Source organism: Triticum dicoccoides, chromosome 7B (assembly GCF_002162155.2).
Source record: "Triticum dicoccoides isolate Atlit2015 ecotype Zavitan chromosome 7B, WEW_v2.0, whole genome shotgun sequence".
In the NCBI taxonomy this organism is placed as follows: Eukaryota; Viridiplantae; Streptophyta; class Magnoliopsida; order Poales; family Poaceae; genus Triticum; species Triticum dicoccoides.
In genome coordinates, this window is record NC_041393.1 from 174751194 (window position 1) to 174772175 (window position 20982).

Genomic DNA, 20982 nt, shown 5'->3' on the forward strand with positions numbered 1-20982 from the left:
ACGGACTCCAAGTCCACGGCAAGCTCGCCGGCGACGCGGAGTTGATCAAGGAGGCCCGCGAGGAGGCTCTTGGGGCCGCCTGTGCCTGCGTCGGATGCAGGCTCGTCGGAGAGGCGAACCTCGCCGACAAGTTCGGCGAGGCAGCTGGCTGCGCAGGCGATCTCAGCGCCGTGCAGTGCGTCGACGCAGACTCCGTCTAGCGTGTCGGGCTGGCTGCGCTCGCCAGGGAGGAAAAGGGTTCCCGTCCAGAGCAGGTCTCCGGACGATGGTGCACCAGGCCCCACGGTGGGCGCCAAATGTCGGGGGTTGGGTGCGACATATGCCAAGGGATGGCTTATCATGGTGGGGGCGAGTAGAACATTGCCGGTGCCTGGAAACGGGATAAGGCGAAGACATGCACGCCGGTGAATCTTACCCAGCTTCAGGGCTCTCCATGGAGATAACACCCCTACTGCTGCTCTGCGGGGTCTCCGCATGATCACTATGGCAAAGTGTGTATGAGGTTGTTCCTTGAGCTGTTTCCTGGAGGTAGGGGAAAGCAAGGCTAGCTCTCTCCTTCCTATATGGTCTGCTCTAATGCTAATGGTTTCGAACCCTTTGCATGGGTGCCCTAGGGGGTTTATATAGGCCTACCTCCCAGGGGTACAATGGTAATCCGGCTGGGCGCAAGGCCCAGCCGTCAGTCTCTTTGGTCGCCGTCTTCTCCGCCGACTACCGGGGCCCGCCGACTGGTGGGCCCCGCTGACTGGCTCGGTACGGGCAGACAGGCCGTGTCCGCCGCGGCAGGTCTTGCCGGCTGCGGATTACTGTAGTCGTGCTTCTAATGACGCGGATTGGTCGTGGGGTCGTGGCAACAGTACTGCCGCCTGACGGGCGATCACTGTTGCCACTCCCTGTCTTGTCTGGTTAATGGCATGCGGGGCCCGTGGGGGGGGGGGCTAGCCGACTCTCGGGGGCCGACTCCCAACAGGTCCGACTAGTGGCGCTCTCGCCGTCTTCTGGACTCCCGCTGACTGGTGGGACCCGCCATCTTTGGGTCATACAGACAGGCCGTCGTGGGTACAGGACTCCGTCCACTGGGGCTGACGTCAGGGCCGGCATGGCGACAATGCTACGCCGGCCAGAGATCTCCGCGGGTACGGTGCATTGTGGCCACGCCTGCCCTTGGAAAGGGGCGGGAGCGGTCCTTACTGTGGCCACTCCCCGTCACGTCCCCCTTTATGAGGACATGGGGTTGTTGGAGTCGCGGGTCGACTCCTCATAGCTGGCTTCTCTGGGAGTTGCCAGTTAGGAGTCGGCTCATCTTGAAGTCGTCCTCGGGACTCGGCCGCGAGTGGGCAGTCGGCTGCCTTGCCGCCGACTCTTAGAAGGCGGCTCTTCGTCCTGGGGTCTTGAGGGGCGCAGCCTACCCCGGTGTCTTGAAAGGTTCAGGGGCTCGGGTTAGCCTACCCATGGCCCATTACTCCGACAGGAAGACAATCAATAAATAAATCATGCTCCAACTTCATCACATAACGGTTCACCACACATGCATGCTACAAGAATCACAAACTTTAACACAAGTATTCCCAAAATTCACAAATACTATACTAGCATGACTCTAATATCACCATCCTCATATCTCAAAACAATCATCAAGCATAAAACTTCTCATAGTATTCAATGCACTTTATATGAAAGTTTTTAATATACCCATCTTGGATGCCCATCATATTAGGACTAGTTTTATAACCAAAGCAAATTACCATGTTGTTCTAAAAGACTCTCAAAATAATATTAGTGAAGCATGAGAGATCAATAATTTATATAAAATAAAAGAGCCACCGCGCTCTAAAAGATATAAGTGAAGCACTAGAGCAAAATTATCTAGCTCAAAAGATATAAGTGAAGCACATAGAGTATTCTAATAAATTCCGATTCATGTGTGTCTCTCAAAATGGTGTGTACAGCAAGGATGATTGTGGTAAACTAAAAAGCAAAGACTCAAATCATACAAGACGCTCCAAGCAAAACACATATCATGTGGTGAATAAAAATATAGCCTCAAGTAAAGTTGCCGATAGATGAAGACGAAAGAGGGGATGCCTTCCAGGGAATCCCCAAGCTTAGGCTTTTGGTTGTCCTTGAATTTTACCTTGGGGTGCCTTGGGCATCCCCAAGCTTAGGCTCTTGCCACTCCTTATTCCAAAATCCATCAAATCTTTACCCAAAAACTTGAAAGCTTCACAACACAAAACTTAACAGAAAATCTCGTGAGCTCCATTAGTATAAGAAAACAAACCACCAATTTAAGGTACTATAATGAACTCATTCTTTATTTATATTGGTATTAAACCTACTGTATTCCAACTTCTCTATGGTTCATAACCCCCGATACTACTCATAGATTCATCAAAATAAGCAAACAACACACGAAAAACAGAATCTGTCAAAAACAGAACAGTCTGTAGAAATATGTAACTTTCGAATACTACTGTTACTCCAAAAATCCTGAGAAATTAGGAATTCCTAAGATATTTGTCTATTAATATTCTAAAAAAATAATCAACTGAAAATAACATTTTGGTGATTTATGAAAACTATTTTCGTGCGCGCAAAAGTTTCTGTTTTTCAGCAAGATCAAATTAACTATCACTGTAGGTTATCCTAAAGGTTCTACTTGGAACAAACACTAATTGAAACACAAAACCACATCTAACCAGAGGCTAGATGAATTATTTATTACTAAACAGGAACAAAAATCAAGGAACAAAAATAAAATTGGGTTGCCTCCCAACAAGCGCTATCGTTTAACGCCCCTAGCTAGGCATAAAAGCAAGAATAGATCTAGGTATTGCCATCTTCACCCTTTTGGTGAATAAGAGAGAATTTCTTATCTAAAGCACTTATGTTTCTATTTTGTGAAAGCATGTTGCCAGAATAAAGATTAAGCACACTACGAAAATTTGCATCTAAGCTAGCCTTCATCTCTTTGATAATTTCATTCTGATAAAAACACAAAAGAGAGGTGGATTCAACCTTTTCATTCATGGGGTGCCCAAATATAGCTTTCATCTTTTCATAGGTGTCGATGGCATCCCCCTCAAGAAAACCTTCTTCAAAAATAGAATCCAACACTTTCTTGAAAGAAGAAGGTAAGCCAACATAAAAACTTTTTAAGTATATCTGACTTTGATATTGGGGCACATAGCTGGCCCGGATCCTTAATAGCCTACCCCAAGCATCTTTCAAAGATTCATCAAGCAAATAACGAAAAATTCCGGAGTCAGCTTCATCAAAATTATTCAAACTCTCATTGATAACTCCGGTAGGTCTTTCCATAGCATCATTATTTATGAGCTTAGAAAGGACAGAGGGACTATCCAAAGTATTAAAACCCGGGAGAAAACCCTTAGCCCCTTTTGGTTCAGCCATGGCGATAGAAAGGCAAACTTAAACAAATAAGAGGAAAATGAGGGAAAGCAAACGTTTTCGAAAATCGTTTTAGAAGTGGGGGTGAGGAAAACGACAGGTAAAGGGAAAATAATGTAATGCGAGGGAGAAGAGTTTGTGATGGGTACTTGGTATGTCTTGACTAGTGTGTAGATCTCCCCGGCAACGGCGCCAGAAATCCTTCTTGCTACCTCTTGAGCATGCGTTGGTTTTCCCTTGAAGAGGAAAGGGTGATGCAGCAAAGTAGCATAAGTATTTCCCTCAGTTTTTGAGAACCACGGTATCAATCGAGTAGGAGACTACACGCAAATCCCTCGTACCTGCACAAACAATTAAGAACCTTGCAACCAATGCGATAAAGGGGTTGTCAATCCCTTCACGACCACTTGCAAAGTGAGATCTGGTAGAGATAATAAGATAAATATTTTTGGTATTTTTATGGTATAGATTGGAAAGTAAAGATTGCAAAATAAAATAGATCAGAAACTTATATGATGGAAAAGAGACCCGGGGGCCATAGGTTTCACTAGTGGCTTCCCTCAAGATAGCATATTTTACGGTGGGTGAACAAATTACTGTCAAGATTTTGATATGAATGTGCATAGTTATGAGAATACCTAGGCATGATCGTGAACATAGGCATCACGTCTGCGACAAGTAGACCGAAATGATTCTGCATTTACTACTATTACTCCACACCTCAACTGATATCTAGCATGCATCTAGAGTATTAAGTTCATAAGAACAGAGTAACGCATTAGGCAAGATGACATGATGTAGAGGGATAAACTCAAGCAATATGATATAAACCCCATCTTTTCATCCTCGATGGCAACAATACAGTACGTGCCTTGCTGCCCCTGCTATCACCGGGAAAGGGCACCGCAAGATTGAACCCAAAGCTAAGGACTTCTCCCATTACAAGAAAGATCAATCTAGTAGGCCAAACCAAACTGATAATTCGAAGAGACTTGCAAAGATATTAAATCATGCATATAAGAATTCAGAGAATAATAAAATATTGTTCATAGATAATCTTGATCATAAAACCACAATTCATCGGATCTCGACAAACACACCGCAAAAAGTATTACATTGAATAGATCTCCAAGAGAATCGAGGAGAACATTGTATTGAGATCCAAAGAGAGAGAAGAAGCCATCTAGCTAATAACTATGGACCCGAAGGTCTATGGTAAACTACTCACACATCATCGGAGAGGCTATGGTGTTGATGTAGAAGCCCTCCGTGATCGATTCCCCCTCTGACGGAGCGCCGAAAAAGGCCCCAAGATGGGATCTCACGGGTACAGAAGGTTGCGGCGGTGGAAAAGCGTTTTGTGGTTCTCCTGGATGTTTTCAGGGTATAAGAGTATATATAGGTGAAAGAAGTAGGTCGGTGGAGCTACGAGGGGCCCACGAGAGTGGGGGCGCACCTACTGAGGGAGTCCTGGACTAAGGGGTCCTCGGGCGTCCGGCCTGTTAGCCATGGGCTAGACTGATGGGCTGTGAAGATACAAAGACTGAAGATTGCACCCGTGTCCGGCTGGGACTTTCCTTGGCATGGAAGGCAAGCTTGGCGATCAAATATGAAGATTCCCTTCTCTGTAACCGACTTTGTGTAACCCTAGATCCCTCCGGTGTCTATATAAACCGGAGGGTTAGGTCTATAGGACTGAATACTCATTATCATAGTCATACAGGCTAGACTCCTAGGGTTTTAGCCATTACGGTCTCGTGGTAGATCAACTCTTGTAATACTCATATTCATCAAGATCAATCAAGTAGGAAGTAGGGTATTACCTCCATAGAGAGGGCCCGAACTTGGGTAAACATTGTGTCCCCTGCCTCCTGTTACCATCGACCTTAGACGCACAGTTCGGGACCCCCTACCCGAGATCCGCCGGTTTTGACACCGACATTGTTGCTTTCATTGAGAGTTCCACTCTGTCGTCCCTTAAAAGGTTTGATGGCCCCTTAAATTGTCAACAACGATGCCGGTCAAGGAGAGACCTTTCTCCCAGGACAAATCTTCGTATTTAGCAGCTTCACTGCGGGCCAACTCGCTTGGCCATCTGGAGCAGATCGATAGCTACGCCCCTGGCCACCAGGTCTGATTTGGAAGCTTGAATTATGTCACGGACATCCGTGGAGACTTGATCTTAGCTGGATTCGAGACCATGGCGATCGCTCCCTGTCACCCTGATGAACATGACTTGAATCTATCATCGGACCACATCCAGGAGATAGTTCCCGTAACTTCCCAGGCCTCAGATTTGGAGCAGGTCGCGCCAGCCGGGGACGGGAAGCTCAACCCCGCCACGGAGGCCGCAGACTCTGCAGCTGTCACATCCCTAGTTCCGGTATGACCTAGACTAGTTGGTCATGTGAGCATCATGTTTAAATTCTAATGAAACTTGAATTGAGGATTGTTGAAACCTCAGAAATCTAATTAAAAGAAGGGCAAGCACCCTTTAAATTGCATTCTGTGAATCCAAAATGCCCTAAAAATAGTTTTGTGAATTTTGGCAAGAGTTATATATCAAACCAAAATTTTGGAACATTTTTAAGGAATTATTTGGTCTCTGAATTTAAATCAATAATCTATTTGAATTTGGGGATATATTCATATTATATAATGAATATATTTTCAAATGCTTTGAAATGTTTTATGTACTTTTGGAATAGTCCAGAGAGGTAACATAAAATATTTCAGAATGTTTTTGGCACTGTTAGAAATTATTTTGAGTTTGAAAACAGTGGAAAAATAAAATAAAAAGGATAACAGAACAGAAATAAATAAAAAAGAACAGCACTTACCTGGCGCTCACCTCTCAGCCCACCGGCCCAGCTCCTGCTGGCCCAGCCCTCGCCAGAAGGACAGAGGCGTGTCGCCCGCGCGCGCGCTCGCCCCTGGCCACCTCCTGCTTCCTCCCCGAGCCCTCTAGCGACGCCATGACGACGCCCCGTGTCCCCTCGCTCCTCTTTCTCTCTCGCTGCTCCCTCTCTCCACCCCTGGCTCTCTTCCCTGAGCTCACGAGAACGGAGCCGCTGCCACCGACGAGCTCCACCGTGGCCACCGCCTCCCCCTCGCCTCTCCTACATGCCCCGAAGCCCCGCCATCGTCCGCCGCTTCGCCCCACCCTGGCCCCGAGCGCTGGGACGGCCTGCATCGACGGTTGCCTCATCTTCTTCCTTCTCGAGAGCCGGTCGCCGCCGACGTCGATTCGCCGCCGACAGGACGTCCCCGAGCCCACTGACCTACCCTGCTGCATCCCTGTGAGCTCCTGCTCCTTTCCCCCCTTGCTCGCCCCTCCATTCCCGTCCCCTAGCCCCGTCCTCCGACCACGGCCGAGCTTGCCGCCGCCGTGCCATGTCGTTGCCGTGGCCACAGTCGCCCCCGCCCGTTTTTGAGCGTGTCTCCGTGCTCACCGAGCTCCCAGCAGCCGAACGCGTCCAACACCGGCCCCTGCCGTGCACCGTAGCTCCTTCTCCCCTCCCCGCCGAACCGTGGTCGCCGCCAAAGGTCGTCGCCGGCGAGATTCCGGCTGCCCCGTGACCACCCATCTGGTCCATTAGATGCGCAAGTGGAAGAGCTCCTCCCCGATGCGCTCAGCGCGCCAAACCACCGCCCGAAGCTCAAATCCGAGCCGCGCCGCTGTCGTTTTGGTCGCCGCCGGCCAGGCTCCGGGGACTGCCGACGTGGCCATCATTAGCGCTAACCCTGCCAGCTAATGACCCCCCTAATCAACCCCTTAAGCCACTGACACGTGGGCCCATGCGCCTGTTTAGCTTAGATTAATTTTCCTGTTAGTTTAGGTTAACCCAGTGGGACCCACACGTCAGCCTTGACCGCGCTGACGTGGCTGTTAAATGGCCCCACATGTCATGTTGACTTCGCTGACGTAGGCATTGACCGGACCCACCTGTCATTGGCACTAACCAGCCCCAGTCACTGACCAGTGGACCCCACTGGTCAGGTTTGACCAGCAGCAGCGTCTGTTGACCTGCTGATGTCATAGTGACGCAATGCTGACGCAATAAGTATTTCTGGATTTATTTTTATACAGGAAATTCCAGAAAATGCCTAAAACTTCTAAAATTCATAGTAATTCAACCGTAGCTCCAAATCAAACAAGTTATATATGAAAAATGATCAGAAAAATTCAAGGAATCCATCTGTACCATTTTCATGCATGTTAGAACAACTTATGCCTACTGTTTAGGACAAATCATAAATGGCATTTGAATTTCACATATGGAGTTTGAATTTGAACTTAGAGTTCAAACCAACTTCATTTAACTTTGTTGCTAGCTGCATTAGCTCAAAACACCAACATGTTGCCATGTCATGATCATGCATCATAATGTGCATTGCATTGATTGTGCTCTTCCTTGTTTGCCGGTGATTGTCCCCTCTCGGTAGACGTTGGTTCGACAACGAGATCGATGACACCGATGAAGAGCTATATTATCTTCAGAAGTGCCAGGCAAGCAAAACCCCCTTGTTCATTCCGATACTAACCCACTCTCTCGCTCCTGCTCTCTTTTACTGCATTAGGACAACATCGATTCAACTGTTACTTCCTGCGGTAGTTGAACCCCTTTATCCTCTGCATGACCTGTCATTGCCACAGTAAATAGATGAAACCCACTAGCATGAGTAGGAGTTGTTTGAGCCCTGATGTGCCTACTCATTCATGCTTGTTTGTCATGCCTGCTATTGCTTAGAGTTGAGTCAGGTCCGATTCATCGAGGATGAATCAGAGGTGTGTGAACATGTCCTATTGTGTGCGAGCTAAGTGTGTGAACATGATTTGGTAAAGGTAGCGGTGAGAGGCCATGTAGGAGTACATGGTGGGTTGTCTCATTGAAGTTGTCCTTAGGAACTGAGTTCTGTGTTTGTGATCCATGATTCAGCTACTACCATGCATTGGGCCCTGAAATATGGCCCCGCTCGACTTCTTAATCACCCTTGTCCTCTGTCCAGGAGTTGCAAGTAGTTTCTGGTGTTTGTAGTATGCTGGAGGCCGTGCGCAGTGCTGACCAGAGGGGTGGGCTGTGATGCGGTAGACACGTGGCACGGTGTACCTGGCACCCGTTTGGTGTCTCGGGAACCCTGCACACATCGTTTGGGGCTGTGAGCGTAACTCTGGCCGGATCTCCTCATGGATGGAACCCGAATAGGCGATAAACCTGGACTAGAGACTTGAGTGTTTAGGTAGGTCGTGGTCTACACCCACGTCGGCTTTCGCTTGAAGTATGCCGAGCACATGTCGTGTGCAGACGCTAAGTGGTGGAAACATGTATGAAGAAGTACACCCCTGCAGGGTTAACATCATCTATTCGAATAGCCGTGTCCGCGGAAAAGGACTTCTGGGTTGCCTGTATAGTTCATAGACAAGTGAAAGTGGATACTTTAAAATGCGCAAGATAAGCGTCAGTGCTATGGATGGCATTCTCGTAGGGAGACGGGAGCGGATCCATAGTGGTATATTGGTTGGTGAATATGTGGACTCGTGTGCGCCACCTCAAAAGAGTTACTTGCAGTCATAGTTCAGGATAGCCACCGAGTCAAAGCTGGCTTGCTGCAGTTAAACCCCCACCATCCCTTTGTTGATAATGATGCATATGTAGTTAGTTCTGATGTAAGTCTTGCTGGGTACATTTGTACTCACGTTTGCCTATTTTATGTTTTTGCAGAGAGACGTCAGTCTCGCTAGTAGTTCCACGTGGTCTTCGACGTTTAGCTTGTTACCTCAGCTACGATCTTGTGCCCTCGGCAGGATCTGGTAGATAGTCAGGCTTCTCAGCCTTTTTCATTTTTAGATGCATGTACTCAGACATGTTAGCTTCCGCTTGTGCTTTGACTTGTATGCTCTGAATGTTGGGTCGTGAGACCCATGTTTGTAATATATCGCTCCCCGGAGCCTATTGACTAAAATACTTGAGTTGTAGAGTCATGTTGTGATGCCATGTTGTATTTGCACATATCGAGCATATTGTGTGTATGCTATTGAAATGCTTGGTATGTGTGGGATCTGACTATCTAGTTGTTTATCCTTAGTAGCCTCTCTTACCGGGAAATGTCTCCTAGTGCTTCCACTGAGCCATGCTAGCTTGCTACTGCTCCGGAACACTTAGGCTGGCCGGCATGTGTCCTTCTTCGTTCCCGTGTCTGTCCCTTCGAGTAAATGTCACGCGATGAATACCGGAGTCCTGTTAGCCCGCTACAGCCCGGTTCACCGGAGTCCTGCTAGCCCAGTGCTATAGCCTGGATTCACTCACTGATGACCGACACGTTCGATGCTGGGTCATGGATGCCCGTCCCTGTAAGTTTATGCCACTTTGGGTTCACGACTAGCCATGTCAGCCCGGGCTCCTTATCATATGGATGCTAGCGACACTATCATATACGTGTGCTAAAAGGCGCAAACGGTCCCGGGAAAAGGTAAGGCGACACCCGTGGGGATACCGTGCGTGAGGCCGCAAAGTGATATGAGGTGTTACATGCTAGATCTATGTGGCATTGAGTCAGGGTCCTGACAGCGTTGGTATCAGAGCCTGACTGCCTGTAGGATTACCAAGCCAAACCGGTCGAAGTTGAGTCTAGAAATGCTTTAGTTATATGTAGGGGAATTGATTGTGGGATGGAACGTAAGGCTCTTTTTACTCCTTATACCTCATGCCCTCTGATCCGAGTCATCTTATGTTTCCTACGGGGTTAAGGAACTAGGCTATCTCTTCTTTCTATCAGGATCACGTGTTACTAATCAGTAGACTTATAAGATTGTTGGATTTAAGTCTCAGTTCAGTTCCTACTACTTCCGTATGTTAATTGTTGATCTCAAAACCTTGATATTGTGCGTCTGAGTGGTTATGCCACCATTTTGTAGTATGTCTCCAAACTTTTTGAGTATTTACAGCCGTTATTCTGTCCGAGTCATCCCAGGTTTCTGAATAGTCTGATGCATTTGCAAATCCTTTCTTTCCATTCCCGATGTCCTTATGGTCAGAATAAGCACACTAACCGGGGCGTAGAGGTAATTTATTGCCTTGACATATATGTTGGAATTATTATTATGACCCTAGGTGTCCTAGGGGATCATCTAGTAATCTAGCCATGATTTGTGTCCCAGTGTGGTGATTCTGGCCTTTATTCTCGAAAGCATCCCGTGATGCCACTTAGTAGTAGGTATTCTATTCCTGGGTTCTTGAACCCGAGATTCACTCTACTTAATTCATGTTGATAGTGTTTGCTAGTTCCTTTAGGTTATTAGTAACCTTGCGATAGTCCTCGAGGTCCATGGTATTTCCTTCTTCCAAATACCATGAACCATTCAGGCAGAAGTTATTTGAACCAAAAGTTCACAATCAGAGTACTCTTGAGGAGTTCTCCATTCATAAATCGTGACTCTGCCAGTCCTACCTCTCTGCATGGGTTATCCAGAAGAAACATGTTGAACTTGGTTCGACATACTAATCTATGCATCCACAACTCAGAAAATTTTATGTTCTTTGAGTTGTCCCTCTTGGTTGTCTTCTGACCCTCGTCTATCATTTGATAGTCAAGAGTATGCGTGCATTCCTATTACTCTTGTGGTCCGTCAAGCCATTCTATTCCGGAATGACTAGGAGAAACAAACTCTAGTACCTTGTCCATTTCCAGGAATGGATCAAAGCAGTCGTACTCCGCACATCAAATTGCTAATCTTGCTTTTGCTATGTTCTACCTTGGAGTATTACCATCTTTATATCAAGAATGTCATGGGAATTGCACACCATCCTATGAACTCTTGATACAGTGATACTCCTTATCATCATTATTCATTCCTCGGTTTCGTGTTACTGTAACCGGAACACCGACAAGTGAATCATGATGTGTAAAATCAATACCCCTAGCAACCATGTTGCCTAGTGGTTAATGGATGAAAATCTCATTCTTAGTGTGTTGGTTATGGAATCATCATTCTAAGATTGATCGTGCTACCTAATCCTTATTTCCGGTGCACCCTTTGATCAATGAGTTAGGATTGTATCAATCACTCGCTCTTTTGATCATATCGTCTTGCCCTGAAAAGCAAGATTGTTCTCGAGCTTAGTAACATATCAGTGGTTCGTGATTTTTCGAACATCTTCTCGGAAGTATTACCAGGTTGTCACCTGACCGCTATGTTGAGTTCGTGATCAAGATGGTTTATTCTTGTAAACCACCCTTTCTCCAAGAATTCGTGTTGGTTACCCTGAGCTAGTTGGTTAAGCCAAATAACAACTTGGAGAGTTGGAAGTTAAAAGCTTGCCTGGCTTAGTTCATTTAAGGGATATCTTTTTGTGTGTGTGTGTTGAAGAAGGATGGTATCTCCATCGAATGATCCTCGAGACCAGTTGTTGGAGCTATTGTCTTGCTAAAACTTTGATTTGAATATGGGCTATCCTCAAATCAAATCAGATCCAATGATGTTTGTAATGTTGTCTTACTCGTGAATCTTCCTCGAGCATACACCATTAAATCTTTTGGGTCTGACCAATACTAGAACCTTGTTCACATAGTTATGAAATTCCATCTCCATGGGAATCGGGATGAATTGTTGTTGAGCCCATTGACAACATCCTTGTCTTCTCCGTAATTTTGATGAACATTAAGCTAGTGTTGGAAACTTTTGAAAGCATTTGTTCATGCTAGCTCATGAAGCATATGTTCGGATGTAAGAAGTGACTTCCTCTAGTTCATGTGCATTTGATGCAAGTTGCCGCCATGGACTCGAGAAAGTCAATGTTGTTTCCTTTGGAATCACCCCAAATCATTCATGCATACGTGCGAAGTATTCTGTGGTTCGGAGACTTGCAACCTCCATTCTATATGTGTCACTAGCACACCAAGCCACTGATTGATTTGTTCAAGGTTAATAAGTTCTAAGTGCTAGCCCCGAAGGTACCAGACGGATTTGTACAAGACTTCGATATCCTTGATGATGGTTCCCCCTCCTGAACTCGGTAGTGTTTTAGTATAAGACTACTTTGTGGTCATGCTTGTCTTGGACAACATGTTCACATGTTGTAGCAGAACCAGCTCATGTTTTGGAGTTTGCTATCGAAGTTCATTTCCTGAGAATCTTGCAACGTCATCTCGTTGATTTGTGTTGCAATCCTTCCTTTCAGACATGATGAGTCTGGAATATTCTGACACCAGCCAGATCTGAATCTTAGGCAGATATGCTGGTTGGAACATTTCCCAAGAACTATAATATCGGTCTCTCGATAACCGGTAAAGTGAATGTCGTGGCTAACACACCCCGCCGGAAGACCTAATATTGTAGTATCTTGATTGGAGAAGTTGGCCACCTCCCCATAAGGATTTCGTATGATTTACCTCCGTAACTGTTCCTTATGGATTCTATTGCTCCCGAAGTCTGACCTTTACTTGATGTTCTAGATATCAGATCATATCTATGATTCGGATACGCTAGCACATCAAGGAGAACATTAGAAGCGGAGTGCTAAATATCTCTTGGTCGATCATCCAGATTTTGTTCCCTTGGCCCCGCTAAGGTGAATTCTGAGAAGGTTATCTTCCTTTGCATCTGCATCGTCCATCGCTATTCATCATGGTAGTATGTTGTGTTGTCAGCACCCTTGACACGGATTTTGATAAAACCTTGATGATTGTGGAAATGCTCAAGTTCTTGAGAGCACGCACAAGCATTAGGTGCTATCATAGTTACTAACCGAGATTGTTCCCAGTTTTCCTCGGTTATGCTATAACCATTCCAACAGTGGAATTATTCTACTGCTGAGCTTCTCCCCAGTTACTAGAATCATTCCCATCATTTGCATTTTGTTCCTATCTTGCACTGCTATCGTGCCACCCTACTCTGGATTACCCTTCTCAGTAACTTTTGTTCAGGATCATCCTCAAAAGTGGTCCTACCATGGGTCCCATCCATTTCCGATGATACGCAAAATCATCCATTGCGTTGTCTTCAACAAGGTAATCCACATCATCCATTCTAGTCCGAGAATGTCATTCTTTCGGACTCCTTCAAATAATTGATTGTGTATTGCCTTAGGCTGGTATAGAGAGTTTCAATGATCTCTGAATCAAAGGTAATTCTTTTTGCCACTTAAGGAGATATATCTACGAGTCACCACCCCTAAGATGTCTCGTTATGGTATCATGGCAACTCAACTCCTCGTTACGTGGACATCCGTACACCACCTTCTTAAGGCGGGATTGTTGTCTACCTAGTGAACCCTCGCCATCTGTTCCACTCCATCTCTCTAGATGTTTGCTTCGTGTCTCAGCTCGAGAGATGTTGCCATGTTTCCTTTCGTGAGTTGATCCCGAGTTGTTCGATCTTTGAGAAGATCGATTCCGTAGGGTTTCCTCCTGTCATCGTCATGTTGGATGGAGATTTCGAAGGCAAGACATCAAGTTCAATTTGAGTCGGACAATCAACAACCTCGAGAAAGCAGTTGGATCATGAAGTTTATGTTACTTAGTGTCCCCTTGTCTTCTTACCTCGCGTCTTGAATCTCGGGACGAGATTCTTGTTTAGTGGGGGTGAGTTGTCACATCCCTAGTTCCGGTATGACCTAGACTAGTTGGTCATGTGAGCATCATGTTTAAATTCTAATGAAACTTGAATTGAGGATTGTTGAAACCTCAGAAATCTAATTAAAAGAAGGGCAAGCACCCTTTAAATTGCATTCTGTGAATCCAAAATGCCCTAAAAATAGTTTTGTGAATTTTGGCAAGAGTTATATATCAAACCAAAATTTTGGAACATTTTTAAGGAATTATTTGGTCTCTGAATTTAAATCAATAATCTATTTGAATTTGGGGATATATTCATAATATATAATGAATATATTTTCAAATGCTTTGAAATGTTTTATGTACTTTCGGAATAGTCCAGAGAGGTAACATAAAATATTTCAGAATGTTTTTGGCACTGTTAGAAATTATTTTGAGTTTGAAAACAGTGGCAAAATAAAATAGAAAGGATAACAGAACAGAAATAAATAAAAAAGAACAGCACTTACCTGGCGCTCACCTCTGACGCAATAAGTATTTCTGGATTTATTTTTATACAGGAAATTCCAGAAAATGCCTAAAACTTCTAAAATTCATAGTAATTCAACCGTAGCTCCAAATCAAACAAGTTATATATGAAAAATGATCAGAAAAATTCAAGGAATCCATCTGTACCATTTTCATGCATGTTAGAACAACTTATGCCTACTGTTTAGGACAAATCATAAATGACATTTGAATTTCACATATGGAGTTTGAATTTGAACTTAGAGTTCAAAACAACTTCATTTCACTTTGTTGCTAGCTGCATTAGCTCAAAACACCAGCATGTTGCCATGTCATGATCATGCATCATAATGTGCATTGCATTGATTGTGCTCTTCCTTGTTTGCCGGTGATTGTCCCCTCTCGGTAGACGTTGGTTCGACGATGAGATCGATGACACCGATGAAGAGCTATATTATCTTCAGAAGTGCCAGGCAAGCAAAACCCCCTTGTTCATTCCGATACTAACCCACTCTCTCGCTCCTGCTCTCTTTTACTGCATTAGGACAACATCGATTCAACTGTTACTTGCTGCGGTAGTTGAACCCCTTTATCCTCTGCATGACCTGTCATTGCCATAGTAAATAGATGAAACCCACTAGCATGAGTAGGAGTTGTTTGAGCCCTAATGTGCCTACTCATTCATGCTTGTTTGTCATGCCTGCTATTGCTTAGAGTTGAGTCAGGTCTGATTCATCGGGGATGAATCAGAGGTGTGTGAACATGTCCTATTGTGTGCGAGCTAAGTGTGTGAACACGATTTGGTAAAGGTAGCGGTGAGAGACCATGTAGGAGTACATGGTGGGTTGTCTCATTGAAGCCATCCTTAGGAACTGAGTTCTGTGTTTGTGATCCATGATTCAGCTAATACCATGCATTGGGCCCTGAAATATGGCCCCGCTCGACTTCTTAATCACCCTTGTCCTCTGTCCAGGAGTTGCAAGTAGTTTCTGGTGTTTGTAGTATGCTGGAGGCCGTGCGCAGTGCTGACCGGAGGGGTGGCCTGTGATGCGGTAGGCACGTGGCACGGTGTACCGGGCGCCTGTTTGGTGTCTCGGGAACCCTGCACACATCGTTTGGGGCTGTGAGCGAAACTCCGGCCGGATCTCCTCATGGATGGAACCCGAATAGGCGATAAACCTAGACTAGAGACTTGAGTGTTTACGTAGGTCGTGGTCTACACCCACGTCGGCTTTCGCTTGAAGTCTGCCGAGCACATGTCGTGTGTAGACGCTAAGTGGTGGAAACATGTATGAAGAAGTACACCCCTGCAGGGTTAACATCATCTATTCGAATAGCCGTGTCCGCGGAAAAGGACTTCTGGGTTGCCTGTATAGTTCATAGACAAGTGAAAGTGGATACTTTAAAATGCGCAAGATAAGCGTGAGTGCTATGGATGGCGTTCTCGTAGGGAGACGGGAGCGGATCCATAGTGGTGTATTGGTTGGTGAATATGTGGACTCGTGTGCGCCACCTCAAAAGAGTTACTTGCAGTCATAGTTCAGGATAGCCACCGAGTCAAAGCTGGCTTGCTACAGTTAAACCCCCACCATCCCTTTGTTGATAATGATGCATATGTAGTTAGTTCTAATGTAAGTCTTGCTGGGTACATTTGTACTCACGTTTGCCTATTTTATGTTTTTGTAGAGAGACGTCAGTCTCGCTAGTAGTTCCATGTGGTCTTCGACGTTTAGCTTGTTACCTCAGCTACGATCTTGTGCCCTCGGCAGGATCTGGTAGATAGTCAGGCTTCTCAGCCTTTTTCATTTTTAGATGCATGTACTCAGACATGTTAGCTTCCGCTTGTGCTTTGACTTGTATGCTCTGAATTTTGGGTCGTGATACCCATGTTTGTAATATCTCGCTCCTCGGAGCCTATTGAATAAAATAGTTGAGTTGTAGAGTCATGTTGTGATGCCATGTTGTATTTGCACATATCGAGCATATTGTGTGTATTCTATTGAAATGCTTGGTATGTGTGGGATCTGACTATCTAGTTGTTTATCCTTAGTAGCCTCTCTTACCGGGAAATGTCTCCTAGTGCTTCCACTGAGCCATGGTAGCTTGCTACTGCTCCGGAACACTTAGGCTGGCCGGCATGTGTCCTTCTTCGTTCCTGTGTCTTTCCCTTCGGGGAAATGTCACGCGATGAATACCGGAGTCCTGTTAGCCCGCTACAGCCCGGTTCACCGGAGTCCTGCTAGCCCAGTGCTACAGCCTGTATTCACTCGCTGATGACCGACACGTTCGATGCTGGGTCATGGATGCCTGTCCCTTTAAGTTTGTGCCACTTTGGGTTCACGACTAGCCATGTCAGCCCGGGCTCCTTATCATATGGATGCTAGCGACACTATCATATACGTGTGCCAAAAGGCGCAAACGGTCCCGAGAAAAGGTAAGGCGACACCCGTGGGGATACCATGCGTGAGGCCGCAAAGTGATATGAGGTGTTACATGCTAGATCTATGTGGCATTGAGTCGGGGTCCTGACAGCAGCGTTGGAGCCGCACACAGATTCCACCTCATGCAATATCTGCGTCACCAGAACTCTGGACTCGTCTCCGGCTAACAGTTCCAAACCATGTGAGTCCATGGACACCGAACTTGATCGATTATCGATCATCAAATTTATAGCCACAAACATCTTCCAGCATTCGCCCTTGGGTGTTGTGCTAAATTTATTAAGAAATTTGTCCTTGGCGGAGGACTCACAGCCGAATATGTCCGGTTTGACCTGGAGGCCAATGATGGATAATTTCGCTTCCCACCCGCCACCCACTTCATGGCCACTGTTGAGGACTTAACTGACATGCTTGATTACGACTCCGAAGACATCGACGGTATGGACGACGATGCCGACGGGGAGCAAGGCCAAAACCCGCCATTCACTGGATGTTGGACGGCCACTTCTTCATACGACGTGTACATGGTGGATACAACTAAACAAGCTAACAACAACGACAAAGAAGATCCATTTGAGGATAAAGCTCCTGCGACACAGCCCAAGCGACGGCGCCCTCAGCGCCGCTCTAAGTCACGTCGTTCAAAAGAAAGCAACACTGGCACCCGGGAAAATAATACTCCGGATGAACCTGAAGATAATGAAGACCCCGTTGAGGTAACCTCCGAACAGGAGGAACGGGAAAATGGGCAAGTTAGACCTGATGAACGGGCCATACATGATGATTCGTAGGACGATAATTATCTTCCGCTCTCCGAAGATGAGGTAAGCCTCAGCGACGAGGATTTCATCGTGCCGGAGGAACCTCTTGAGTAGGAGCGCTTCAAGCATCGGCTAATAGCCACTGCAAGGAGCATGAAAAAGAAGCAGCAACAGCTTCAAGATGACCAAGATCTGCTCAACATCAGATGGACCGATGTCCTGACAGCTAAAGAATATGGCCTCAAGCGCCCGGCCAAGAGCCACCCAAAGCGCAAATTGCTGCCTCGGTTCGATGAGGAGGCACCAGAGCCCATACCTCCCTTAAGCAATGCAGCGGACCGACCACCACGCGGTTGGGATAAAGCGGCAACTCAGGCCGAACAGCAGCCCGCCCCACCGCCACATAAAAACAGATACAAAACAAACCAGGGATATACACATGACCTTCGGTAGGACCTGGACAGTAAAGCAGGATATACCAGATCGATCTATGGATCGCGAGGACGTACCTCGACATGCGATGATGGCTATCTATTCGGACGCGATAAACCTAGTCACACCCGGGCCGAGAACCGCAGACGGACTCCATCGGAGTTACATCGCGATGTGGCCCGATATAGAGGCGCCGCACACCCTCTTTGCTTCACTGACGAAGTAATGGATCACGAGTTCCCAGAAGGGTTTAAACCCGTAAATGTTGAATCATACGACGGAACAACAGATCCCACAATTTGGATTGAGGATTTTCTCCTCCATATCCATATGGCCCGCGGAGATGACCTTCTTGCCATCAAATACCTCCCGTTAAAACTCAAAGGACCAGCTCGGCACTAGTTAAACAGTCTGCCCGAAAACTCAATTGGCAGCTGGGAAGATTTGGAATATGCCTTCCGCGAGAACTTTCAAGGTACATATGTACGGCCACCGAATGACGATGACCTAAGTCACATTGTTCAGCAGCCCGGAGAGTCCGCCAGAAAGCTCTGGACTAGGTTCTTAGTAAAAAAGAACCAAATTGTCGACTGTTCGGACGCAGAAGCCCTCGCGGCCTTCAAACACAGCGTCCGGGACGAGTGGCTTGCCTGCCACCTCGGTCAGGAAAAACCAAAGTCTATGTCAGCCCTTATCACCCTGATGACACGCTTTTGTGCGGGAGAAGACAGTTGGCTCGCTCGTAGAAGCAATAGTGCCAGCGATTCGAGCACCTCCAAAATGCGGGACGGCAATGGGAAGCCACATCGCAATAATAATGAGGGAACGCAGGACACAGCGGTCAACGCTGGATTCAGCGGCCCCAAACCCGGCCAATGAAAAAGCCATCTACGGCAAGTAAGGACGGACCATCCAATTTAGACCAAATATTGGATAGGCCCTGCCAGATTCATGGCCACCCCAACAATCCAGCTAATCACACCAACAGAAGTTGTTGGGTCTTCAAACAGGCCGGCAAGTTAAATGCCAAGCACAAGGGGAGGAGGCCACCAGGCGATAGCGATGAAGAAGAGACTTACCAACCGAACAACGGGGGTCAGAAGCAGTCCCCTCCCCCCAAAGTAAAAGCAGTAAACATGGTATACGTGACACACACCCCTAGAGGTGAGCGCACGGAACACTCCCTCCGTACAGGAGATCATACTACGGCTACCTCAGTCGAACTACATAGCGGCCTTATCACGCCGCATACCGCATCGGCCATTAAGCCGCCGGTCTCCATTCAACATAACCAATCAATGTCGATATTGGAATAGCAATTCGGCTTCCGCCGTTCGCCTAATATGCCTTTGAAGTGGGTACCGCGCATACATAATTATGCACTTAAAATACCCTGGGCATCGGCGGAAGCACAATACGGGTGGGCCTGCAAGCATTACCATAACCCCCCTACTTTTCTAACTGCCTTTTCCTTTTTATTATCCCCTCCACAGGTAGCTCAAGGGCCGGTCACCCCGTGGACTCTATCAGAGTTCGGGTTAGTACAATCATCCAAGGGTTTATTCCTGTCAAGGAGTCCCTTACCCGAGGACAGGCGGCAGAGACGTGCGACAAGAGGTCTGCTACCTCTTGAACACTACGTTGGTATTCCCTTGAAGAGGAAAGGGTGATGCAACAAAGTAGCGTAAGTATTTCCCTCAGTTTTTGAGAACCAAGGTATCAATCCAGTAGGAGGCCACGCACGAGTCCCTCGCACCTACACAAACAAATAAATCCTCGCAACCAATGTGATAAGGGGTTGTCAATCCCTACACGGTCACTTACGAGAGTGAGATCTGATAGATATGATAAGATAATATTTTTGGTATTTTTATGATAAAGATGCAAAGTAAAGAAAGCAAAATAAAGACGGCGCCAGAAATAGCTTGTTGTCGGGAGATTAATATGATGGAAAATAGACCCGGGGGCCATAGGTTTCACTAGTGGCTTCTCTCGAGAGCATAAGTATTTACGGTGGGTGAACAAATTACTGCTGAGCAATTGACATAATTGAGCATAGTTATGAGAATATCTAGGTATGATCATGTATATAGGCATCACGTCCGAGACAAGTAGACCGACTCCCGCCTGCATCTACTACTAGTACTCCACACATCGACCGCTATCCAGCATGCATCTAGAGTATTAAGTTCATAAGAACAGAGTAACGCTTTAAGCAAGTTGACATGATGTAGAGGGATAAACTCATGCAATATGATATAAACCCCATCTTGTTATCCTCGATGGCAACAATACAATACGTGCCTTGCTGCCCCTACTGTCACTGGGAAAGGACACTGCAAGATTGAACCCAAAGCTAAGCACTTCTCCCATTGCAAGAAAGATCAATCTAGTAGGCCAAACCAAACTGATAATTCGAAGAGACTTGCAAAGATAACCAATCATACATAAAAGAATTCAGAGGAGATTCAAATATTGTTCATAGATAAACTTGATCATAAACCCATAATTCATCGGTCTCAACAAACACACCGCAAAAGAAGATTACATCGAATAGATCTCCACAAGAGAGGGGGAGAACATTGTATTGAGATCCAAAAAGAGAGAATAAGCCATCTAGCTAATAACTATGGACCCGAAGGTCTGAGGTAAACTACTCACACTTCATTGGAGAGGCTATGGTGTTGATGTAGAAGCCCTCCGTGATCGATGCCCCCTCCGGCGGAGCTCCGGAATAGGCCCCAAGATGGGATCTCATGGGTACAGAAGGTTGCGTCGGTGGAATTAGGTTTTTGGCTCCGTATCTGGTAGTTTGGGGGTACGTAGGTATATATAGGAGGACGAAGTACGTCGGAGGAGCAACAGGGGGCCCACAA